The sequence below is a fragment of the Polypterus senegalus genome, chromosome 9, assembly GCF_016835505.1.
Source record: "Polypterus senegalus isolate Bchr_013 chromosome 9, ASM1683550v1, whole genome shotgun sequence".
NCBI lineage: Eukaryota > Metazoa > Chordata > Cladistia > Polypteriformes > Polypteridae > Polypterus > Polypterus senegalus.
In genome coordinates this window covers 170,323,459-170,347,237 of record NC_053162.1, presented here as the reverse complement: position 1 = coordinate 170,347,237, position 23,779 = coordinate 170,323,459, and the positions used below count along the sequence as shown (strand labels likewise).

Genomic DNA, 23,779 nt, shown 5'->3' with positions numbered 1-23,779 from the left:
TGATTCCCAGGACATTGACAGCTGTACCATGCCAATAATTTCGTCAACATGAACAACTTGCTCCTTTTTGAGAGTGAAGATAAATAAAGATTCAAGGTTTAAGGTTTATTTCAACTCAGTCAATGTTTCAAGCACTGAACAAAAATATAGGATTATGAGCAAAGACTAATTCAGTAGCCACAATGACTCAACAAGTAAATAAGTCTAAATCTGTAACCAAAGTCTTGGTAAACGCACAAGGAAACAATCACATTATCTACAACAGGGTAATCAGAGACAAGACGAAGAAGTAGGAATGTAGCAAAAATACAAAGCCAAGGACCAAGCAGAATTTAATCCTTTAACTGAGCTTCTATGCAAAATAAAGAGACATAGGATTTTAAATAGGCAATAAAGACTCAGCATTTGAGGGACTCTGTAAGCGATCACCAAATGATTATTCAGGGATTTGTATTATCAGCACAAGGAGCTTTACATTAAACTTGACAAAAGTGCAGTAATTTAACATTAAAAATGAAAACAAAAATGCCTTCTCTGCTTAGTCCTTAGAGAATGCATTGTACTTAGTGACTAGATTGGCACATTGAAAATAAACACATTTACATTTAAGTTAAACTGATTGTGAATATAATGAAATGGGCCGCTCTCTAGGAAAACTGTAATCCAATCAGCAGAATTGTGCTGCCTTCTTTTAAAAACATCCCACAGCCAAGATGTGTGGGTCTGTGCCAGTGACGCAACCCAGCAGAAGGAGAAACATAAAGAACTGATTCAAGGGTGGCCTATAATAGCATAAGCCTCTACAACATGTAACTATATCACACATTACCTGTATGCCACAGGACAAGTCACACTTTCCTAAAGAAATTAGAGAGCACAGGGCACAAAAACAGGCTGCCAAAGTATACTGAGAATGACAGAAAAACCACATCCAAAACAAGAGCAACACTTATTAATCTACTCAGAGTTTTTCACTAAAGACCAGTGTCACACACGTGCGCATGGGAGGCAGCTAAAGGGCTTGAGTGAAGGCAGTTCTGAGGTCATGCCAGGATGTGGCAGAGTCCACTGACTCTTTTTCTCCCTTTTCTGTAGATTCCACTTGGCTCTCTTGACGTCACTTCCGGGACCAAGCCAATGGAAGTAGACCTTACCAGCTCCGGCCCCTGTGATGTCACGTCCGAGCTCGATCCAATGATTGAAGAACACGTGGCCGATCCTTATGACCTCACTTCCTGTCTTCCCCTTTAAAAGCCTGCCCTTTTTCCCTTTTCCCTCAGTCTTGTTTTGGACTTGTTTGTATGCAACTCAGTGCAGTGTATTTCCATAAAAGAACGACTTTGCAGCCAGGATACCAGATTATACGGGTGGCTGCCCCCAATCTTTATCTGAGTATGTCTCATTATTGTGGCACCAGATCAAAGATGACAGTACAAGTCTCCTCATCTTCTTATATAATACGCTACCGTGGCTGTCCATTTGTCTGTCCAGGATTTTAAATCACCTGTAGCTCTCAAACTGTTTGACCTATTGACCTGAAATGTAGCACACATATCCTACGTGACGTCTACTGTCTGCTTTAGGGGTGATGATTAACCTCCAAGGTTATTCCTCTTTTTATTTTTATTTTATTTTATTGTAGAATCAACTCTCAGCAGTGGCCAGCAGGGCGGCTCATGCGTACGGGCGTTGTTCTCATTCCCTATCACCTTCGTCGCCATCACTACCCCTACCTCTTCATATCTTAAATCATTCTCGAGGCAGATTGACGACGTAAGTGCCAGTTTAAGTGTACAAATGAAAGAAAACGTACTAAGTAATTGCAACACAAACACTGACTTAATCAGTTTTAACGCGAAAAGATGCAGAAGAAAGAAGAGAAGCAGCGGGCAGCTGGGGTGGAGAAAAGAAGAGCTGCTCAGAAAGTGGCAAGAGCATCAACCTCTGAGCAAGAGAATTCTAAACAGAGACAGAGAAAGAGGATGAAAACTAGGAATACTCAAGTCAAGGGTACTCACTGCACGTTATCATTATAGCAGTGCACCATTACTGGTCATAATATATCACACCGAAAGCAGAATTTTCATTAACTGATTTAGTTGTGCGATCATAAATTAGAATTGTTAATAGCTAATTATCAACAAGCCAAAGTATGGCTGCATATTAGTTTGCTATATTTAGCTGTTATTGAGTATCATAGGTTTGTAATAACTGTTTCAGAAATTATTCAAAGCTTTTTTTGAATGAACTTAGATAAGTAGAAACCCAACAATTTGTCCTCAAATTGTTAGATAAAGGATACCAATGGCTGAACTTAAATTTCACAGTCGCAAAGAGACAAAGCTGTATTGAAAATGCTTACAAAACCAGTTAGAATCTAAAACTTGTGCTCTTCTGGCATATTTGGAAAAAGTCTCAACAAATTTAGAACAGCATATTCTCTGCTACATGTCTGTTTGTCTTTCAACTTGTTTTTTGTGTTTACATATAAACAGTAATCCTGTTTCGAAAATTAATTAAATCTATCATCAAATGGTTTTATTCTTTTTCTTTAACCAAGTGATGTTCAATTACAGTGATTTTATTCAAATGGCCACAATTCCCAATTTGTATAGAAAGGTAAGATCTAGGAACCCCACCACAAGTCTTAACTACTGCTTTCGCAAAAAATGAAACTTTGATAATTGATTAAATCATAAAACATATCTCTCTCATTTAGTACAACTCTATGCAAAATAGCAATTATTGTAAGTGGTGGTGTAAACAAAAGTGCCCCCTTGTACAGAGCCATTTAAAAAAATAACAACACATAATTTCCCAGTCAATTATTATTTTGATTGTTTACGCCCATTGCAAGTTTATTTGCTGTGCAGGAGGATGAATCTCAGGATTTTCAAAAGTAACTGTCGTACAGGTATTAGTTACTGTAAATCAGTGGTTCTCAAACTGTGGGGCGGGCCCCCCTAGGGGGACGTGAAGTAGCAAAAAGGGGGCGCGAAGATGTGAAAAAAAGAAAACAAGAATCGAAAATATGAAAAATACATCCATTGAAACCAAAACAAATTAACGTAAACTACATTCGATACTAGAAAAATAAATATAGAGTTAGATAAATGTCGATAAAAGTTAAGTAGGTATAATAAAATATGCATCTATGATATATCATTAATTAAAAAAGAACAAATTGGTATTAGTGGGCTCCTTTCAAAAAACGTTAGGGGGGGCGCGATTATAAAAAACGGTTATGAAAACTCGGGTCACAAATATGTAAAGGTTGAGAAACGCTGCTCTAAATTACCCTCAAGATTTCAACTTCATGTTCATTAACATCACAATAAAGGCTGGGAATATTGCACACAGAAAAATATTATATATGCCTCTGTCTCCAGAACTAATGCCAGGTTAGCTTCACGGACTCAGCAGTAGAGAAACTTGGGCACCCCTGGGCAGCTCCAGTTACCACTGTAAGAATCATAAAGCCAGTGCAGTTAAACAACTTATATGACAGTGGCTGCTATCATTGCAGTGTTCCACAATACTGTAAAAGAACGATAGAATATGAGATATACCAATCTGAAACTAAAATACTGAAGCTATGGAACAATAAAGACTAATTTTATTATAGGAGAACTATAGAAAAAGGCTTTAATCACAACTGAGATATGACCTTGGAATGTAATGTCAATGAAAATGATGAAATTAAATTAAATATAAATAAATATTTCTTCTCCTTCCCTGTTTCTTGGTGATTGCATTTACTACTTCTCTTCATTTTAAATGAATCTCCATTCAAACACATCCGACAGGGGGGATTAGACAGTGAATTATCCTGCACTGAGATTCTTCAGTAACACAGAATAGCAAGATGGAAAGACATAAATAAATTATTTTACATTTATAGACCTTATCGGTATCCACAAATAGAATTAATGATCACTGGAGTGTTCATCTGCAATTCCAAAGATTTGTATCTGAAGCCACTTTGAAACCATATGAGACATGCAGCTCTGTTAATCCCCTTGGGAGAGAAAAAAGCAAGTATTTGTTTTTCCATAAATACCTCAAACTCAAGGTTTCCATGCTCCTTATTCCATCATACCAGGCTCAGGTAATGTTCCGATTTCACCACTTACTGGAGTACTAGGTTGTTGTACCGTGTTAGCCATTACGAATGTAGAGAAAGGCCAAGCAAAATGACACCTTTTATTGGCTAACTAAAAAGATTACAGTATGCAAGCTTTCGAGGCAACTCAGGACCCTTATTTATCTTGCCTGAAGAAGGGGCCTGAGTTGCCTCGAAAGCTTGCATATTGTAATCTTTTTAGTTAGCCAATAAAAGGTGTCATTTTGCTTGGCTTTTCTCTACCACTTACTGGAACAATTTATATACAAATAAATCCATAGAAGGTAATAATCTACGGGGTCAGCAAAGGCAACAGTTGAAAAGAAAAAAGGAGTTAGAAGTGGAGTGTGCACCTTCAAAAAGCCAAAAAAAAAGATGAACCCTATCTCCTCTGTGGATTCCCACTCCATCTGCCTGAAAGGTCATGGCCATGCCATAGTAATGGCTCACTTTCTTTTTTCCAAATTGAAAACTTAAGTTTGGTTCTTGCCTGATGCTGCCAAGATAGACTCCATCACTCTATCACTCTGACTTTGAAAATTAAATTAGATAAACTTATAAATGAATAAATGATTGATTGATTAAATAAATAAAAATAAACTTAACAAGTACATCTGGTTGAAGCACTAAATTTCTAGATAGGACTGAGCAGAAAAGACCCCCAGAGACGCTTTTTGGCACACCGTGGTAGAATGAACGTGTGGCTATAAGTACTCCAAAGAGAGTGCCTCATGGAGGGGATGGTGGGGAATGTTCAAAATGGCATCCAATTTTGTCCTCTTTTCCACAACAGCTTTTAGTGTGTCCAGGGTTTGCTTTGTGATATTGCAGACTTTGTTGAGAATTTTGTTCAGGCATTGTGCTTATTTCGTGCTAAGGTTGACAGCAGCGTAGAACACCACAATGTTATAAAATGTGAGAAAATGTTAGTGGTTACTGTGGTGGGCTGGCGCCCTGCTCGGGGTTTGTTTCCTGCCCTGCTCCCTATGTTGGCTGGGATTGGCTCCAGCAGACCCCGGTGACCCTGTAAAATGTTTCTTATATTTCTAAGCCTCGGTTTACTAATTATAATATGGCATTGAAATAAACAAATGACTTGATGATTCGAGAAAAAATAGCATCCAGTTAGACTTTTAATGCTTATTTAAAGGAAACAGTTAATAACAGTTCTTAAGGCATGGGAAGGAACAATCTCTGGTCCAACATTAAAACATAAACTGGGTGAAACTATCATTGCTGAGTTATTAGACCCAATAAAAGTTGTGCAAAGCCTGTACAATTTAATTTAATAAAGTCAGAAATCAGATGGTAAAACAACTAAGACAGACAAACATCAGCACTAGCAGGTTTCTGCTTTTTTCACCTTTGTCAAATATTATTCACCAACGTAAGTCAAATGAACAGTGCAATTACTAATACCGGGTGGCATGGTGGCGCAGTGTTAGCGCTGCTGCCTCGCAGTAAGGAGACCCGGTTAGGTTCGCTTCCCGGGTCCTCCCTATGTGGAGTTTGCATGTTCTCCCTGTGTTTCCTTCCACAGTCCAAAGACATGCAGGTTAGGTGCATTGGCGATCCTGTGTGTCCTACAGTGGGCTGGTGCCCTGCCCGGGATTTGTTCCTGCCTTGTACCCTGTGTTCGCTGGGATTGGCTCCAGCAGACTCCCGTGACACTGTAGTTAGGATATAGCGGGTTGGATGATGGATGGATGGATTACTATTACTCGTTCTTTTCCATGCAATCTTGGCAGTTGTCTAATACAAACTAAACACGGCACATATAAATGCAAGTTAAATTATTTGACTGATGCCTTTATCAAAGGCAACACACTACATTTGACATACAATTGGTTACATTTCTTGTTTTTCCAATTGGAGCATAGGCAGCTGGAGCGTCTAGCACATGGTCACACAGTCTCTTTAGCAGGATTCAGACCTACAAACTCAGAAATTAAGGTCCAAAGCCTTAACCACTACACTACACTGCCTGCCTAAATCTGTACATGTGAAAAAGTAGCACACTTTCAACAATACATAAAGATTATGGTGGAGCCATGAAGATGCAACAATAGTGAAACTCAAACAGAGGGTTCTAGCAGTATATAACACAATATGACAATCATGAAACTGCTGGTCAGCGTGTTTAAGAGGGAATGGGAGAAAAGTCCAAGACTGCCCTTTCAACTAATAATGTAAATGCAGCCTTGCTAAAAACATTCTTTTTAAAAACAATATTTTGCTAAAGTGTTTCTGTAGGAGTAAAAGATAGATAGATAGATATGAAAGACACAATAACATAGATAGATAGATAGATAGATAGATAGATAGATAGATAGATAGATAGATAGATAGATAGATAGATAGATAGATAGATGCATAAAGAACAATATTAAATTAAAGAGTGATAAAAATGCAGGTAAAACAGACAATAACTTTGTATAATGTTAATGTTTACCCCCCGGGTAGAATTGAAGTCGCATAGTGTGGGGTCTCCTCAGTCTGTCAGTGGAGCAGGACGGTGACAGCAGTCTGTCACTGAAGCTGCTCCTCTAACTGGAGATGATCCTGTTCAGTGGATGCAGTGGATTCTTCATGATTGACAGGAGTCTGCTCAGTGCCCGTCGCTCTGCCACAGATGTCAAACTGCCCAGCTCCGTGCCTACAATAGAGCCTGCCTTCCTCACCAGTTTATCAGGGGTGAGGCGTCCTTCTTCTTTATGCTGCCTCCCCAGCACACCACCGCGTAGAACAGAGCGCTCGCCACAACCGTCTGATAGAACATCTGAAGCATCTTATTGCAGATATTGAAGGACACCAGCCTTCTAAGGAAGTATAATCGGCTCTGTCCTCTCTTGCACAGAGCATCAGTATTGGTAGTCCAGTCCGATTTATCATCCAGCTGCACTCCCAAGTCTTCACCCTCGTTCAAAGACGGTCAGTAAAGTGAGCAAGTCGCTGGACTGAAGAATCAGCAGTTTTTCACCAGTAACATGTAAGACAAGAGTTTTTGTCACCTGGGATAAACAAAATCTGCCTCATATTAAACTAAAAATCAGATTTAACAGGACAAGTTTAGTTTGAGCTCATCATCAGGCAGGTGTCTATGTTGAAGTTTATAAGCTGCAATCATGTTTTTAAATTTTTTATTTCAGTCAGCAAATCCTTCTCATTAAAAATTGTCTCCCTGTCTCTCATCATCAGTTTTTTTATAGCTTTCAGTTTCTTCACTGCTGAGAAATTTGTAATCTTTGGGTGTAGGAAACCTAACACTTGCTTTGGGATAGGTAAACAATGTCTATGGTGCTGCTTTCAGTGATAAATCTTGTCAAATCAGATTTTCTGCATTAGATAATAATAATAATAATAATGCATTTTATTTATAGGGCACTTTACATTAGCAGTAAATCTCAAAGTGCAACATAAAAAGTTTAAACAAAGGCAACACAAGATAAAAACAGAGATAAAACAACAATAATTAATAAGTTTTCCTAAATTGAAAAGTCTTTAGCTGTTTTTAAAAACAGCCCACAGTCTGCTGTGTTCTCAGGCTCTCTGGTAGGCCATTCCAGAGCCGTGGAGCAGCGGCTGCAAAGGCTCGGTCACCCATTGTATGAAGTTTGGTCACAGGGGGCGAAGGCGGTAGGCAAAGCAGAGGTTTCTTGCAGTAGATAAACTCATCTGCTTTGATTTGCCCTAAGAGTTTCCCAATCTCGATATACCTCAAAGTGTTATTCTTCAAGAGAAAGAAATGACCATTTTGGAGCATTTAATAGAGAGATGTCTAGCAGCATTAAAAACTCAAGCAATGAGACACATGCAGTCACTGAAGACAACATCACCATACTGCAGGGTGTGTAGCTTACACCATTTTGCATGTGTGCCTATGAACATACGCGTATGTGCCTATACAGATGAGCATAAGCTCTGTGTGTGTCAGCAACTCTTCTAATCATTTAGGGGAACTGTATGTGTGAGGAATAGTGATGAGCGAGCACCATTGAAATTGCTTCGCCTCGAGTTCTGCAAATAAGATGAAATGTTCAGGAATTTGGCAAACTCTGCAAATCCATTGAAGTCGATGGGAAAGGCGAAAGTTAACTAGTTTTGAGTAGGTTAGAATGGTACAGTGGTTGTTTAAGTGTCCCTGAGAGCTAGGGACGTGTCTGCCAATTATGCTGGACTGATTATTTTTGTCACTGTGCCACAATGCCTCCATGAGATACAATTACACAATACTTGAGTCTCTGCATTTCCAGAGCTCATATCACTACGACAAACTAACGCCCATGAAGACTGTGATACAAGGGATCAGCAATATCCCAGAAACAACTTCACAGAGACAAATCAGAGTGCAAATACAGGTTTATTCATACAAAATACCTTACAAAAAAAGGCTTCTTGTAATTATAAACACTGGCGCAATTCACTTCTTCTGTCTTTTTCTGCTTCCTTCCTTCCACTCCTCCATGAGAGCTTTGTCCTACTCTACCTGAATCACACTGTGGGATTATATGTTTGTAATGGCTCACATTTATTTATTTATTTATTTATGTATGTATGTTCTGCGGTGGGCTGGCGCCCTGCCCGGGGTTTGTTTCCTGCCTCGTGCTCTTTGTTGGCTGGGATTGGCTCCAGCAGACCCCCGTGACCCTGTAGTTAGGATATAGCGGATTGGATAATGTATGTATGTATGTATGTATGTATGTATGTATGTATGTATGTATGTATGTATGTATGTATGTATGTATGTATGTTTGTGTGTTTCACTGTAGTACTATATTACTTTGTGGTGCAGTGGTAGTGCTGCTGCTTTGCAGTAAGGAGACAGTGGAAGATGGTGGGTTCACATCCTGGTTCCTCCCTGTGTGGATAGCGCTTTGAGTACTGAGAAAAGTGCTATATAAATGTAATGAGTTATTATTATGTGTCACAGAATTATAATAAACATTGTTGTCTTACAGATGTATTGCGTAAGTCTATCTGAAGTATTGTAAATGTATGAATGTATCGCACAGGTTCCTTGAAAATCAGTACACGTGTATGTATGTTTATTTTTTATTGTGTCTTCTATTTTTCTATTCATTTTGTAAAGCACTTTGAGCTACACTTTTTTGTATGAATATGTGCTATATAAATAAATGTTGATTGATTGATGTATTTGTATGTGTGTACCTGTGTGCTTCGCTGTTGTTTAGAGATGTGTATGTCCATTTTTGTGTCCCAAATTAGTACTGGATGATGCACAGTCAGCAGACAGTGATATCACTGTTCATATCCTGCCATAGACCCCTTAGTACTGATCCATACTTTTTAAGAGAAACATGGAAGGTAGAAGGAGAAATTAGCAATGATTTCCTTAAGAAGAACTAAGATGGAGAGCTTTAGGTTGGCAGCTCAGAGAATAAGCGGTATTCAAAGCAAACCAGAAAGAAAAATAATTAGTTTGCTAAAATGTCACAGCTATCAGACTCTGTTTAAGTCGGACATCATACGCCAGTTGTCTTTATTCAAAAGAAGTTATCTTGTCCTTGTGATGATAAATGAACCCAGTTTGGTGTGGAACCATCACATTTTAATTAGCTACTCTTTAATGCAGGTTGACCTGCTTCAAGAGAGATTGCCGGCGGAGCGCCTGATAAACAGCTGCCCATCAAACCAGACACGCTCGGATTATTTCAAGCACATTGTTAGCATCCTTACGTCGTTATGCTGAGGTGCCCTGTCAGCTCAGGCCTCATCAGTGGAATTACACAGAAATGGAAAAAATGTAAATACACTAAATAGCCTAAGATGTCAAGCTACCACAAAGGTAAAATATGCTGGAAGACCTGGAACAAATTCCTAGCAGATTAACAATTATGCTGAGGCACACTTATCTCCTTTGCTTACACCACATAAATATAACTAGCAGTGCAAGCAGTGAAAGCTTCATGTGCAAATTCCAAATTAAAATAAATAAAACAGTAAACTGTCTTTAACTAGATTTTAGTAAGACATTAAATATATACGGTGGTATCTGGCAAACTTCCAAACCAATTCTAAAATGATACGGCTGTCTTTAAGTGGGTTTTAAACAAACACTGAACTCCAGTAGTTGTCTCTAACCAGCTTTTAGAAATGGAGCTCAAGTGGAATATATCCCTAATTAGCTTTTATCCAAAGAAGATCTCTGGTAGCTCCTTCTAAGAAACGTTTTACATAAAATAATACCCTGCAGCTACCTCTAATTAAGATTGAAGCCAAACACTAAACATCTCAGCATCTACAGTACTTCAGTACCTCTAGTCAAGTTTTATCCAAACAATAAAACCATGTGGCTCTTTCCAAAAACTTTTAGGATGCCTAATTTCAATTGTATCTTTAAGACTAAACTGGATTTTTTGTATTCAACTCTTATTTTACGACAGACATTAAAGCCATCTTTGACCAGCTTTAAAGACTAAACAATCCTGGTTGACTTTAACCGTTTTTTCCAAACTTTAAAGGACTATAGCTTCCTCTCTCCAGCTTTAGATTCTGAATTTATTTCTGCCTTCATTTTTATTTTACTAAACACAACATTTCTGTGGGGATCTCTAACAGGTTTTACAGTACATTAAACATCTGGGCCAACCTACACAACAGCTTTTCACGCCTGGAGAGTCAGAAGCAATAGACAAAATGACAGGCGTACAGACAGATAAAGCAAGCTACAGTAGCTATAACAGTACTATACAATACGATACAATTTATTTTTGTATAGCCCAAAATCACACAAGGAGTGCTGCAATGGGCTTTAACAGACCCTGCCTCTTGACGGCCCCCCAGCCTTAACTCTCTAAGAAGACAAGGAAAAACTACCAAAAAACCCTTGTAGGAAAAAAATGGAAGAAACCTTGGGAAAGACAGTTCAAAGAGAGACCCCTTTCCAGGTAGGTTGGGCGTGCAGTGGGTGTCAAAAAGAAGGGGGTCTATATTGATAGAAAACGTGCAGCAAGGTTTCTCTCTTGGAGGCAGGCACCAATAGAACAGGAGAGCAATGGCAGGGATGTCTGCAGTAATGCTACTTGTACATACAGTATGTCCTAATTTATGAGTTAAAACTCACCTTTGACACCCACATCAAACACCTCTGTAAGTCTTCTTTCTACCTCCTCAAGAACATCGCTAAACTCAAACCCAACTCTCACCCTGGCAGATGCAGAGAAGCTCGTCCATGCCTTTGTCTCCTCCAGGCTGGATTACTGTAATGCGCTCCTCATCGGGATTCCTGGCAAGAGTATCCAGAGACTCCAGTATATTGCGCTGCCAGGATCCTGATGAGGGTGCGAAAGCATGACCATATCACCCCAATCCTGAAAACCTTCCACTGGCTCCCTGTCCCACTCAGAATAGAGCACAAGTTTGTTCTCCTCTCCCATCAGTGCATCTATGGACATGCCCCCCTTTACTTACAGGAACTCCTTACCCCCTCATACCTCCTCACGCACCCTCCGCTCTGTACACACCAAGACTCTCCAAGTCCATGGAACCAAGCTTCGCAGTATGGGTGACGGAGCTTTTTGATCTGTGGCGCCGAGACTGTGCAACGCCCTCCCTGACTACCTGAGAGCCCCACGGTCGACTGATGTTTTTAAACGGAATCTAAAAACTCATCTTTTTAGAAAGATATTTTGTTAAAGTATAAATAGATTTTCTTGTTTTATTATTTTCATTTTTACTCTGTAGCACTTTGAGATTGCTAAAATATAAAGTGCAATATAAATAAAATGTATTATTATTATTATAATTATGAGTTGTACTTTCCTTAGTTTTTCATCTGCCACTTGTAACTGTATTTGTGAGAAATGAGGTGTATGAGGAAGTGAAAAAAAGTCCCCCTTTCCAGACATCCTTTAATCATCAACTTTCTATCAAGTCATCTCTGGTTGGCTTACAGTTACAACAGTAGCTGAAATCGACATGAAAATGGGGTAGCATAGGCATGTCAGTTGTAGTGTATGCAATGAGACAGAGAAAAAACAAACTAAATCAGGCTTATAGAGGAGCAAGCATTACCTGTGAAAGGTGTAACTGGAGCCAAGGTGATGACACGTGCAGCAGAAACATACCAGCGGGTCGTCTCTTGCCTAGTGAGGACAGGAAGAGGTCAATCCTCACCCAGCTGACTCAGAAGCATCTGTGATACAGTCATTGCATTTAAGATGTCAGCATGCTGCTGTCTCCAAGTGACCAGCAAACTGCAAAGAGAGAGACATAGACACTTGCTGTTAGGCCTCTCAGTTGAAAGAATCGTCTACCACTGGAATCCCAAAGCAAGTCTGCTCCCTAACATCTGAGGAAATGTTTTTGCCAGGATTCTAGCTACAAATGTCTGCCTTGTTTCTGCATCGCTAAATCCTTTGCTTAGGTCTTGAAGTGACTTGAGACATTAAATCCTCCACTCCTGCCAGCAGGAGATACTCAGAGAAAACATACCTCAATTAAAAGAAGAAACAAAACTAAGTGTCTTTATTTTTTTACCTGTTAAGAACATTCCTAATTTTTAGTAGGAAGATTCAAAAGATCTTTTTCCCAGGCTTGCTTTGTAAAATACAACGAAAACACTAAATACAAAAAAAAAAATTCAAAACGTGGAAATAATTGACAAGGCTTTTTCAAGTCGAAGATGCAAAATGGTAAAATGAAGACGTCTAGTTATGTTCACTTTTTATTTCCAGTGCCCTTCCTATCAAATCACTGAAGCATAATTAATATCTCATACTGTATTAACACAGACTGACAGCAGCAGCTAGAAAAAATGAAGACAAAAGAAGAAAGGCAAAGGCCAGAACTCAAGGCCACTCCTGATAAATACACAACTTAGGACATACACTCATTGCCACCCATCCATTATCCAACCCGCTATATCCCAGCTACAGGGTCACGGGGGTCTGCTGGAGCCAATCTCAGCCACCACAGGGCGCCAGGCAGGAAACAAACCCTGGGCAGGGCGCCAGCCCACCGCAGTACACTCATAGCTAGTTGGTACAAAAGAAAGGAACATCAAATGACGTGAAACAGTGGTGTTAGCTTCAGAGTCTACATATCTTCAGGTTTCAACATACTGCAAATGTCACAGCTCAGCAACTAACCCACATGATGTCCCTAAATGTACTCTCATCTTAGCAGATGACCCATAGGATTGCTTAAATATCACCCCAGTTTCTTATTTCAGCTGCTCATTCACCCTTTATCTCTGAACCAACACCTTCTCAGCCATTGCATCACCTATGTATCCCTCGAAGAGTTTGCAGTGGACTGGTTTCTTTGGGCAGAGGAGGAATCGAGACTGCTTTGTTAACCTTCTCAGTGTGGCTGCTGGGCTTTGCATTTCATCAAACTGCAAGTGGCTTCTCTGAAAAGAACTGTCTCTGTAGATGGCTACCACAAGTCTCTCCTTAAAAGCTGCCAACTTGATAAAGGCAATTAAAAAAGAAAAACAGGGAAACAGAGGCTGCTGCTGATACTGAAGCTGGAGTACATGACACACTAATGAAACTCAGCAGAACTGGGAAATTTGCATTCTCAATTCCATTACAAAATGGTGTGGACAGCAGCTCCTGAAATACCTGCAGGCCAATTGCTAATCTTTTTCTGTTTTTTTAAACAAAATGTATTTCAAATGCTTTTGAGTTCTGCTGCTGAAAGACTGCATGGAATTTCTTAGCAGTGTCAGCAAAAGGCAACCTGTAGCAGAAGACAAATATAAGCTAAAGGCACCTCCACCTTTCAGCAGATAGATTATCAGCTGATTTGAGCAGTGGACTAAGTCTAAGTCAAAACAGGCTACAGTTCTAGGAGCTGCAAAGATTGACACCAGAGGAGTTCATGGGATTGCAGAAACACACTTGGGTTTGCTATTTCAGAGACACATATGCACTGTGATATCACCCACACAAACAATGAGAAGCCAGTGACATAGAACATGCATAAGAACATAAGAAATTTAACAAATGCGAGAAGACTTTTTTGTCATGTTTCAGCCAGCATTTTCCCCTCGGCACTTGAGTTTCATGTCTGCCATGTTTAATTTTGTTTCATTTAATTGTATTAATGCTCACTTTATTGCTTATGTTTGATTTTCTGTGTGTATGTCAGAAAGGGAGGGGCGTTAGCTTTGTCCCTTGAGCTTTGTGGGTGGTGCCACAAGCGGTGGGGCCACCCGCCCATCAACACTAGCAACCGCCCTCCACCCTATTTAAGAAAGGGCCACCCCATGATTCCTTGCGGTTCATTGAATGTGCTAGGGAGGGGAGAGTTCTTGTGAGTATCTGGGTCTTTGCTATAGCTTATTGATTTTCTGGATGTCAAACCTGCACTTTGTTTCTCGACTATGATTATTTGGATTTTCTTTTGGGATTGTGTTAGTGAGTTTTTGAATGTCTGCACTACCTTGACTGCAGTTTTTGGATATTGTATCGAGACTCCGTTTGCTGTATTTACCCTTGACTCTTAGGCAATGCTTTGTTCTCTTTGGGGCTTTGTGCCTGCACAGGTTTTAATGTAGGATAAACCTTTTATTTTTATCGTTTGTCTTGGCCCTTTCTGTTTCTAGATGCCGTATTTTAATATTGTTTTCCCCCTCTAGTGGACAATTTTGGAAGTGTTTTTGGCAGCTGGAGTTTCGGGACTCAAGCAGATCAGAGCACGTTTAGTCCATCAGGCTTGTTTGTTTAGCTAATAGCTAAGCTGTCCCAGTATCTCATCCAGAAATGTCTATAGATTGTCATGGTGTCTGCTTCAACCACATGCCTCTGTAGTTTGCTCCAGATTCCTACAACTCTGCACAGAGAAGTACTTCGTGGCTTCAGTCATAAATGCTTATCCGTGTAACTTCTATTGGTACCCTCAAGTATGTGATTCATCATAAAATTAACAGAAATGTGCTGGATCTACTTACTGTACTTAACTTTGAGAATTCTGAAGACCAGAATTAGGTCCTCACACAGTATCTTCTGCTCAGGAGTAAACAGGCTTAATTCTGTGAATATGTCAGAGAAGGGCATGACTAAAGTCCTGGGATTCACATGATTGCTCTCCTATGCACAGCTTCAAGTGCTGCTATGTCTTTCTTGTAGCATGGTGACCAGTAATGCTTGCAATATTCCAGATTTGGTCTCACTAGTGTATTACATAGTTTGAGCAAAACATTCATTGATTTATAGTCAAAAGATTTTACAATATAACCTAACATTTTATTTGCTTTTTTAATAGTTTCTGCTTGAAAATGTTTTGTCAACATAAACCTCTAAATCCTTTTCATTCGTTGCTTCTTGTAAGACAGTGTCATCCATCTTTTTATTTATAATTGATGTTCCCTTTGCCAACTGTTACCACTTTGCACATTCCTACATTAAACTCCATTTCCAAGTATTTACTAAGTTCTAAAGATTGATCCAAATCTTTGTGAATTGTTTTTGCTGCCTCCTCAGTGTCTGCCAGTCCTCCAATTTTAGTATCATCTGCAAATTTCACAAGTTTGCCAACTATACCGGAATATTGTCATTAATATGGAAAATCAGAAAAAGCAGGAGATCAAGAACAGGCACCTGAGGAACTCCACTGATGATGATGATGATGATAGATACTTTATTAATCCCAAGGGTAAATTCACATACTCCAGCAGCAGCATACTGATAAAAAAACAATATAGAATTAAAGAGTGATAAAAATGCAGGTAAAACAGACAATAACTTTGTAAAATGTTAGCGTTTATCCCCCCAGGTGGAACGATCTCCTCAGTCTTTCAGTGGAGCAGGACAGTGACAGCAGTCTGTTACTGAAGCTGCTTCTCTGTCTGGAGATGATCCTGTTCAGTGGATGCAGTGGATTCTCCATGATTGACAGGAGCCTGCTCAGCGCCCATCGCTCTGCCATGGATGTCAAACTGTCCAGCTCCGTGCCCACAATAAAGCCTGCCTTCCTCACCAGTTTGTCCAGGCGTGAGGCTTCCCTCTTCTTTATGCTTCCTCCCCATAACACCACCGTGTAGAATATTTAAACTTCTGCACCTTCACCAACTCTACTCCCTGCATACTCACCATTCCACTGACCTCCCTCTCACTTACACACATGTATTCAGTCTTGTTCCTACTGACCTTCATTCCTTTCTTCTCTAGAGCATATCTCCACCTCTCCAGGGTCTCCTTGACCTGCTCCCTACTACAGATCACAATGTCACCAGCAAACATCAGAGTCCATGGGGACTCCTGTCTAATCTCCTCTGTCAACCTGTCCATCACCATTGAAAATGAGAAAGGGCTCAGAGCCGATCCCTGATTTAATCCCACCTACAACTTGAATGCATCCGTCGCTCCTACCGCAGATCTCACCACTGTCACACTTCCCTCGTACATATCCTGTACAACTCTTACATACTTCTCTGCCACTCCCAACTTCTTTATACAATACCACAGCTCCTCTTGAGGCACCCTGTCATATGCTTTCTCCAGGTCCACAAAAACGCAATGGAACTCATTCTGGCCTTCTCTAAACTTCTCCATCAACATCCTCAGAGCAAACATTGCATCTGTGGTGCTCTTTCTTGGCATGAAACCATACTGCTGCTCACTAATCATCACCTCACTTCTTAACCTAGCTTCCACTACTCTTTCCCATAACTTCATGCTGTGGCTCATCAGTTTTATTTCCCTGTAGTTACTACAGTCCTGCACATCCCCCTTATTCTTAAATATTGGAACCAGTACACTTCTTCTCCACTCCTCAGGCATCCTCTCACTTTCCAAGATTCCCTTAAACAATCTGGTTAAAAACTCCACTGTCATCTCTCCTAGACACCTCCATGCTTCCATAGGTATGTCATCTGGACCAACAGCCCTTCCATTTCTCATCCTCTTCATAGCTGTCCTTACTTCCTCCTTGCTAATCCGTTGCACTTCCTGATTCACTATCTCCACATCATCCAACCTCTTCTCTCTCTCGTTCTCTTCATTCATCAGCCTCTCAAAGTACTCTTTCCATCTGCTCAACACACTCTCCTCACTTGTGAGTACATTTCCATCTTTATCCTTTATCACCCTAACCTGCTGCACATCTTTCCCAGCTCGGTCCCTCTGTCTAGCCAATCGGTACAGGTCCTTTTCTCCCTCCTTAGTGTCCAACCTTTCATACAACTCATCATATGCCTTTTCTTTAGCCTTCACCACATCTTTCTTCACTTTGTGCCTTATCTCCTTCTACTTTTGTCTACTTTCTGCATCTCTCTGACTATCCCACTTCTTCTTTGCCATCCTCTTCCTCTGTATACTCTCCTGTATTTCCTCATTCCACCACCAGGTTTCCTTTTCCTCCTTCCTCTTTCCAGATGTCACACCAAGCACCCTTCTTGCTGTCACCCTTACTACATCTGCTGTAGTTTCCCAGCTGTCTGGTAACTCTTCACTGCCACCCAGTGCCTGTCTCACCTCCTCCCTAAACTCAACCTTGCAGTCTTCCTTTTCAACTTCCACCATTTGATCCTTGGCTCTGCCCTCACTCTTTTCCTCTTCTTGATCTCCAACGTCATCCTACAGACCACCATCCTATGCTGTTTAACTACACTTTCCCCTGCCACCACTTTGCAGTCTTCAATCTCCTTCAGATCAACTCTTCTGCATAGGATGTAATCTACATGTGTGCATCTTCCTCCACTCTTGTACGTAACCCTATGTTCCTCCCTCTTCTTAAAATACATATTCACCACAGCCATGTCCATCCTTTTGGCAAAATCCACTATCCTCTGACCTTCTTCATTCCTCTCCTTGACATCATACCTACCCATCACCTCCTTGTCTCCACTGTTCCCTTCACCAACATGCCCATTGAAATCTGCTCCAATCACCACTTTCTGTCCCTTGGGTACGCTGTTCATCACTTCATCCAACTCACTCCAAAACTCTTCTTTCTCACCCATTGCACACCCAACTTGTGGTGCATATGCACTAACAACATTCATCATCACATCTCCAGTTTCCAGCTTCATAGTCATTACTGTGCCTGACACTCTTTTCACCTCCAAAACACTCTTGACATACTGTTCCTTCAGAATAAGTCCTACCCCATTTCTCCTCCCATCCACACCATGATAGAACAATTTGAATCCACCTCCAATTCACCTGGCCTTACTCCCCTTCCATTTAGGTCTCTTGTACACACAATATATCAACCTTCTTTCTCTCCATCATATCTGCTAACTCTCTCTCCCCTTACCAGTCATGCTGCCAACATTCAAAGTTCCCACCCTCAGTTCCACTCTCTTTACTTTCCTCCTGTCCCCCTGCCTCCTGACACGTCTCCCTCCTCTTCTTCTCCTTCTTCTTCGGCCAACAGTAGCCCAATTTCTGCCAGCACCCTTTTGGCTAACAGTACTGGTGGTGGTCGTTGTTAACCCAGGGTTTGACCAATCCGTTATGTAAATTTCTATTGTTGTCCGCATATTGATACGGCAAAAGTTTACACCGGATGCCCTTCCTGACGTAACCCTCCCCATTTACCCGGGCTTGGGACTACCATGAAGAAACACACTGGTTTGTGCATCCCCTGTGGCTGGGTTGTTGTGGTGGTATTATGTAAATACTATACATTCATAAAACATTTGACATCACCCAAAAAGGTATTAGGTACATGTTTGATATTTCTGTAATAGTAGAACTAGTAAGTAAGTACTTTTCATTATATACATAACATTGTCAAAGCTGGTTAATTCAAGTTTGCAGGTGGGCAGAAACTGTTTCAACAGTGACGGCAGAAGGCTGGAACCAGCATTTGGCATACCCTATATATCATTTGTGGACAAATGTGTGCAAAATGTAGACAAAAAAGTCTAAACTAGCAATTCCTACTAGCAATCTTAAGTTGTCTGTCTAATATATTTCTGATAACCAAATAATAAAAATTAATTGAAATGACTATGGCAACATTAAAGGTGAACAAGTAGTTTGTGACCTCTGGTCTTTATAAATATACTGTATCAAAGAATCATCTTTGGGTTACACACCAGGGCCCAAGATGCTGACAGAGAGGCCACTGCCTGAAGCCTTTCTGCTCCGTCCCATAAGACAGAGCATAAAGGAGTGATTAGCAAGCATTAGAAAGAGACCCCTGACCTTGTCTCTGCTCTCAAAGCTCCTCTCCTATGGAGGCAATTGACGGCTGCTCTTTAATGGCTGCTAATCTCAGTCCCTCAAGCTAAACTGTAAGAGAAGCTTGTTAAGTAGGAGTCTTGTGTTGTGCTGAATGGTGCCATGTGCTGCGGCCTTTTAATCCCAAAAAAACAACATGCAAAACAGTCGGGTAACAACTTTACATAGGTCTAAAACATTTCATCACAAGAGATTGGATCTTTAATGGGGTTCTATATCAATGTTACTGTGTTAAGGGAGGTTTCTGCTCCCTTAACTAGTACCTTCTGACTTATTGTTTTGTCCTTGACATCCTACGATTCTATTAAGCATGCAGGCCCCCATTTCCTGACCTCTTTACAAGGGTATAAGACCCTGCTTACTATGATGAAGCAGAGAAGAGCCAAGCAAAATGACACCTTTTCTTGGCTAACTAAAAAGATTACAATATGAAAGCTTTTGAGGCCATTCAGGCCCCTTCTTCAGGCAAGATGTAGTTAGCCAATAAAAGGTGTCATTTTGCTTGACTCTTCTCTACCTTCATAATGGCTAACACGGTACAACACCCTAGTACTACTATGATGAAGCAGTAAGTCTGTTCCAACACCTGCACCAGGTCCTGCACCAAACTGAACTTTCTACAAGAGGTACAAGTCTTATTCTCATTTTTCATGGTCCAAGATGTGGCATAGCGGGTCCACGATTTCCGAAAAAAGTCAGGTTGTTTAAAATCCGTATAGCCGTGTCGTTCTCCGTGGGCGCGATTGCACAACCGCGGGGAGTTAATGGGGTGATTGGAGCGAGTCGCACCTGCACGTGAGGGTGCGGTCACTCTTGTATGCCTCATTGGCTTCCTGCGGTGTGTAATTAAGACGCTGTGCCCACGGAGGCAGGGAGAGAGGGATACATCAGGAATCGTGGAAAAAAAAGAGATAAATCGGGGAAAGAAATGGAAGGAGGTAGAACGATGTGAGAAGGAGGTTAAAGTACGGCAATGGCAGTCTAGGCTGGATGATCTGGCCACCTTAAGGAGAGACAGAACGAGCGGGGGCCCCGCGAAGGAGCGTTAGATGGAGGCGCTCTAGGGTTAGGGTTAGTTCGCCCAACTGACAACTAGCGAGTGGGGTGAGCAGGAGAGGTGTCATCCCGCTGGATCTGAGGAGCGACTACCGGTGCGCGAAAGATCACGGGAGGAGAGCCAGCCTCGTCGGTCTGGCAGTGACGTCCGGTTGGAGGCCAAGACGGAGGTTGACAGAAGGAGCTCGTGACTGTTGGATCTCCGCGGCTGCAAGTAATGGTGAGCCGGGGAGAGAGTGATGGAGGTTGGCCAGAGAACAAGAAGGGTGTGAGAGACTGCGTTTTTAACTTCTACATTTTTTACCTCGGATTTTAAAGGATTTGTTTATTGTTGATGGTTTTAACCCCACTGGACACATGTTTTTATGGATTTATTTATTGAACTTTGACTCTGCGTTTTTGCACTTTTTGTTTTTGAATAAAGCACTTTATGGAATATCCCCTGGCCTTGAGAGATTTGTCCCTATGTGTCAGCTCATCTCGGTGACATTATCGACGGTGTTGGGTTCAAGGGCTCCTGAACAACAATAGGTGGATGGAGTCGAACTCGCATCGTCACACAAGATCCCACTCAGCTAACACGGAGGTCTAGCTTCTGCTCTCATATTTGAAGGGCCACATGCCTGTTCTTTTTTCCAGGATCCTAATTCTGGTGCAGAATGCTGGATGACTTGGATATTATTTTTGTGGCATCTACGTTCCTCATCAGTGTGGTTGTGAAGTTGTGCATAACATGATGGAAGGCCTAATCACTTTACAGAAGTCTTAGTTCCCTCCGCAGAGCTTGGATTGTGATTTCTTAATCTGGGTACAAATTCTAATTTCTTCATTAGTGTTTCAATTACTTTTTGGTATTGTGTAAAAAAGTATATGAGAATTGTACAGTATGTAAAGTATGTCTTATATGGGATAGTGATATTGTTATGTCTTTACTATATGTTGTTTTGTTACTTGGATAGTGTTACATTATTGTTATCTGGTTTGGATTTTATTACATAGTTATAGTGTAATTTATTGGGCAGTGGGGGGCTTTCACAGTTGGGCTTACAGTTTGTCTTAACCCTCATTTGTTTAATTAGGGCAGAGCTGCCTAGAAGAGGGATATGTGGATTGTGGCAGACCCCTTTACCTCTTTATTTCATGGTATATTACTATGGGCGGTATTTACTTCAAAAAAGGAAATGAAAATTAAAATTATTAAATGAAAATGCAATCTCTCTTTGCAATTTTTATATTAATTAATATTTTGCAGACTGGAAAATCAAAATTCAATGAGCAGCAGGTGGTGCCAGTGCTTATTTGCATTTTACTTTTCATTTTTGCAGCTTCATTGCTGTTCAGGCAGAAAATGAAATTGCAAATGCTGTTATTCCATTGTATTTTTAATGTTTGCAGCATGAAATTGCAAATAGTGTTTTATGTTTAATTTTTGCAGCAATCTTGCATGTAGACTTTAAAAATGAAACTGTAGATAGTGTTGTTTCATTGTATTTTTCATTTTTGCAGCATTCTTGTGCATTGACTTTGAAAATAAAATTGCAAATGGTGTTATTTCAATTGATTTTAAATTTTTGCATCATTCTTATGGGTAGACCTTGAAAATGATATTGCAAATGTGAGACTGCATTTTCATTTTATAATTTTAATTTTCATTTCCCTTTTTGCAGAATCTGCCACATATTACAACTCTTCCAGCTCGGTTCAGCACATTGAATAGCCTCGTTCTTTTGTTACTGTTCTGCTCCTCAGCTTCTAGCTGGTATCCTAGCTCTTGTTCATTGTGCTGGAGTGCCTATTGCTTTTCATTTCTAAATCTTGGTCCTTTTCAGTATACAGAAAAGACACTTTTTTGGAGTTTTGGCTACACTGGCTGGGTTATGGCTGACTGGGTTATGCTCTCTTTGTTCTGTTGCCACCTGTGTGTGCTTGGGAGACAACTTAAGGGCTCTGGTGAAGGTAGTTAGCTGGGCAAACCAGGGGTTGGCACTGTTTGCTAATGCCCTTTCTCTTCCTCCCTCTGTAGAATGGAAGCCTGCGAGCCATTCCACCTCCGACGTCGCTTACATTGTGTGCCCTCCACCACCCGCCCCTTCCTTCCTGGAAGCCATATGACTAGCAGTTCAGCCATCTCCACAGCTTGTTGCATGCTTTTTTATTTTCTACAAACCTTCAATTATACGGGGTCGCCAGGGTGATGCCCCATCCTTTTCACATTGTTGTGTCTCTTTTTACGCTGTTTATATGTGGGTCCCTGCACTTCTGCTCTGTTCCCCAAGTGCCATTTACTGTACTGCTCTGAAGAACTCCATCTATTGGAAGTACCTTTGTGCATAATAAAGCTCTGTGTAGGTACAAGGTGATTCCTTCTCAGAGTGTGAGCCATGACAATGCATAGTGAAAATCTTCTTTGTTAAATCCCAGCAGCCTGAGCTGAAGCTCCACAGAGCCACTTTCTGCATTTGAAAGTGTAGACTCTCAGAAGAAGCACACGAGACCTGCTAAGTTATTCTACAAGAACCCAGGAGGAAAACATTTTCTAACTATGCCTTCTATTTACTAACATGAAATAAGGTGCTTTGAATGTATTTTGCACTTTTCAAGTGTAAGGAAAAAAAAAGCATAACTGTGAGCTGGGAGGCCTAGATGATTTCCATGCTCTATAGCAGAGAATTCATGTACCTGCAGGTATCCAGAGATGCCTCAGAATAAAACAAAATTCTTCCCAGGCTGGCAAACTCCAACAGGGCACTACTTATCACTTTTTCAGCTATGGGAACAGTTGACTTGCTGATTCTGTGAATGTAAAGTTGTGTATGTTGTAACAGAAGCCCGGACCACAAACAGACACCACCACTTTGTCCTCCTTTATTTTCCTTTCTGCAACAGTATACACAGTGCACCAATCACCACAGTGCTCAGTCCCTTCTTCCTCTTTCCTAGCTGGCTCCACTCCTCCAAGCTCCGTCCACTGTTGCCCGACTCCGGCTCCCTGAGTTGTAGCAGCTGTCTCCTTTTATAGGGGACCTGGAAGTGATCCAGCTGTTCCAAGACCAGCTTCCGGCTGTGAGATGGCAGCCCTGCACAGGATGGCTCAGCCGTTCTCTACACGCCCCCTGGTGGTGTCCATGAGCCACTGCAGGGCAGAGCTTCCCTGCTCCGTGGCAGTGTAGCAAACCAGGAGTGCTGTCCTCCATCGTCCCGACCAAGTAAGCATCCTGGCCGCCCACTACAATGTATAGTGGAACCTCGGGTCACGAACATCTTGGAACATGTACAAATCGGGTTACGAACAAGAAGTTTGCCAAACTTTTGTATCTGTTCACGACCACACACTCAGGTGACAAACAAGCCAGTTTCCCTTCCGGTTCGAATGCGCCGATGATTTCTGCACATGTACATTGTTCTCGGTTAGACGTGAGTCTAATTCGTTGTGAACTCTTTG

At 41.0% G+C, this 23,779-nt stretch overlaps 1 protein-coding gene across 6 annotated transcripts in view; it reads right to left on the bottom strand.

Moving 5' to 3' along the window:
- Positions 1 to 23,779, bottom strand: part of grik4 (glutamate receptor, ionotropic, kainate 4) — a 599,305-nt gene that overhangs the window by 386,197 nt on the left and 189,329 nt on the right. For 5 of the 6 annotated variants that reach the window (XM_039764198.1, XM_039764201.1, XM_039764200.1 and 2 more), the window contains exon 2: positions 12,158 to 12,339. The exons of the other annotated variant lie outside the window; for it this stretch is intronic. The gene's annotated coding sequence lies outside the window, so the exon portion shown is untranslated. The remainder of the gene's footprint in view (positions 1 to 12,157; positions 12,340 to 23,779) is intronic. 6 annotated transcript variants of the gene reach the window in all.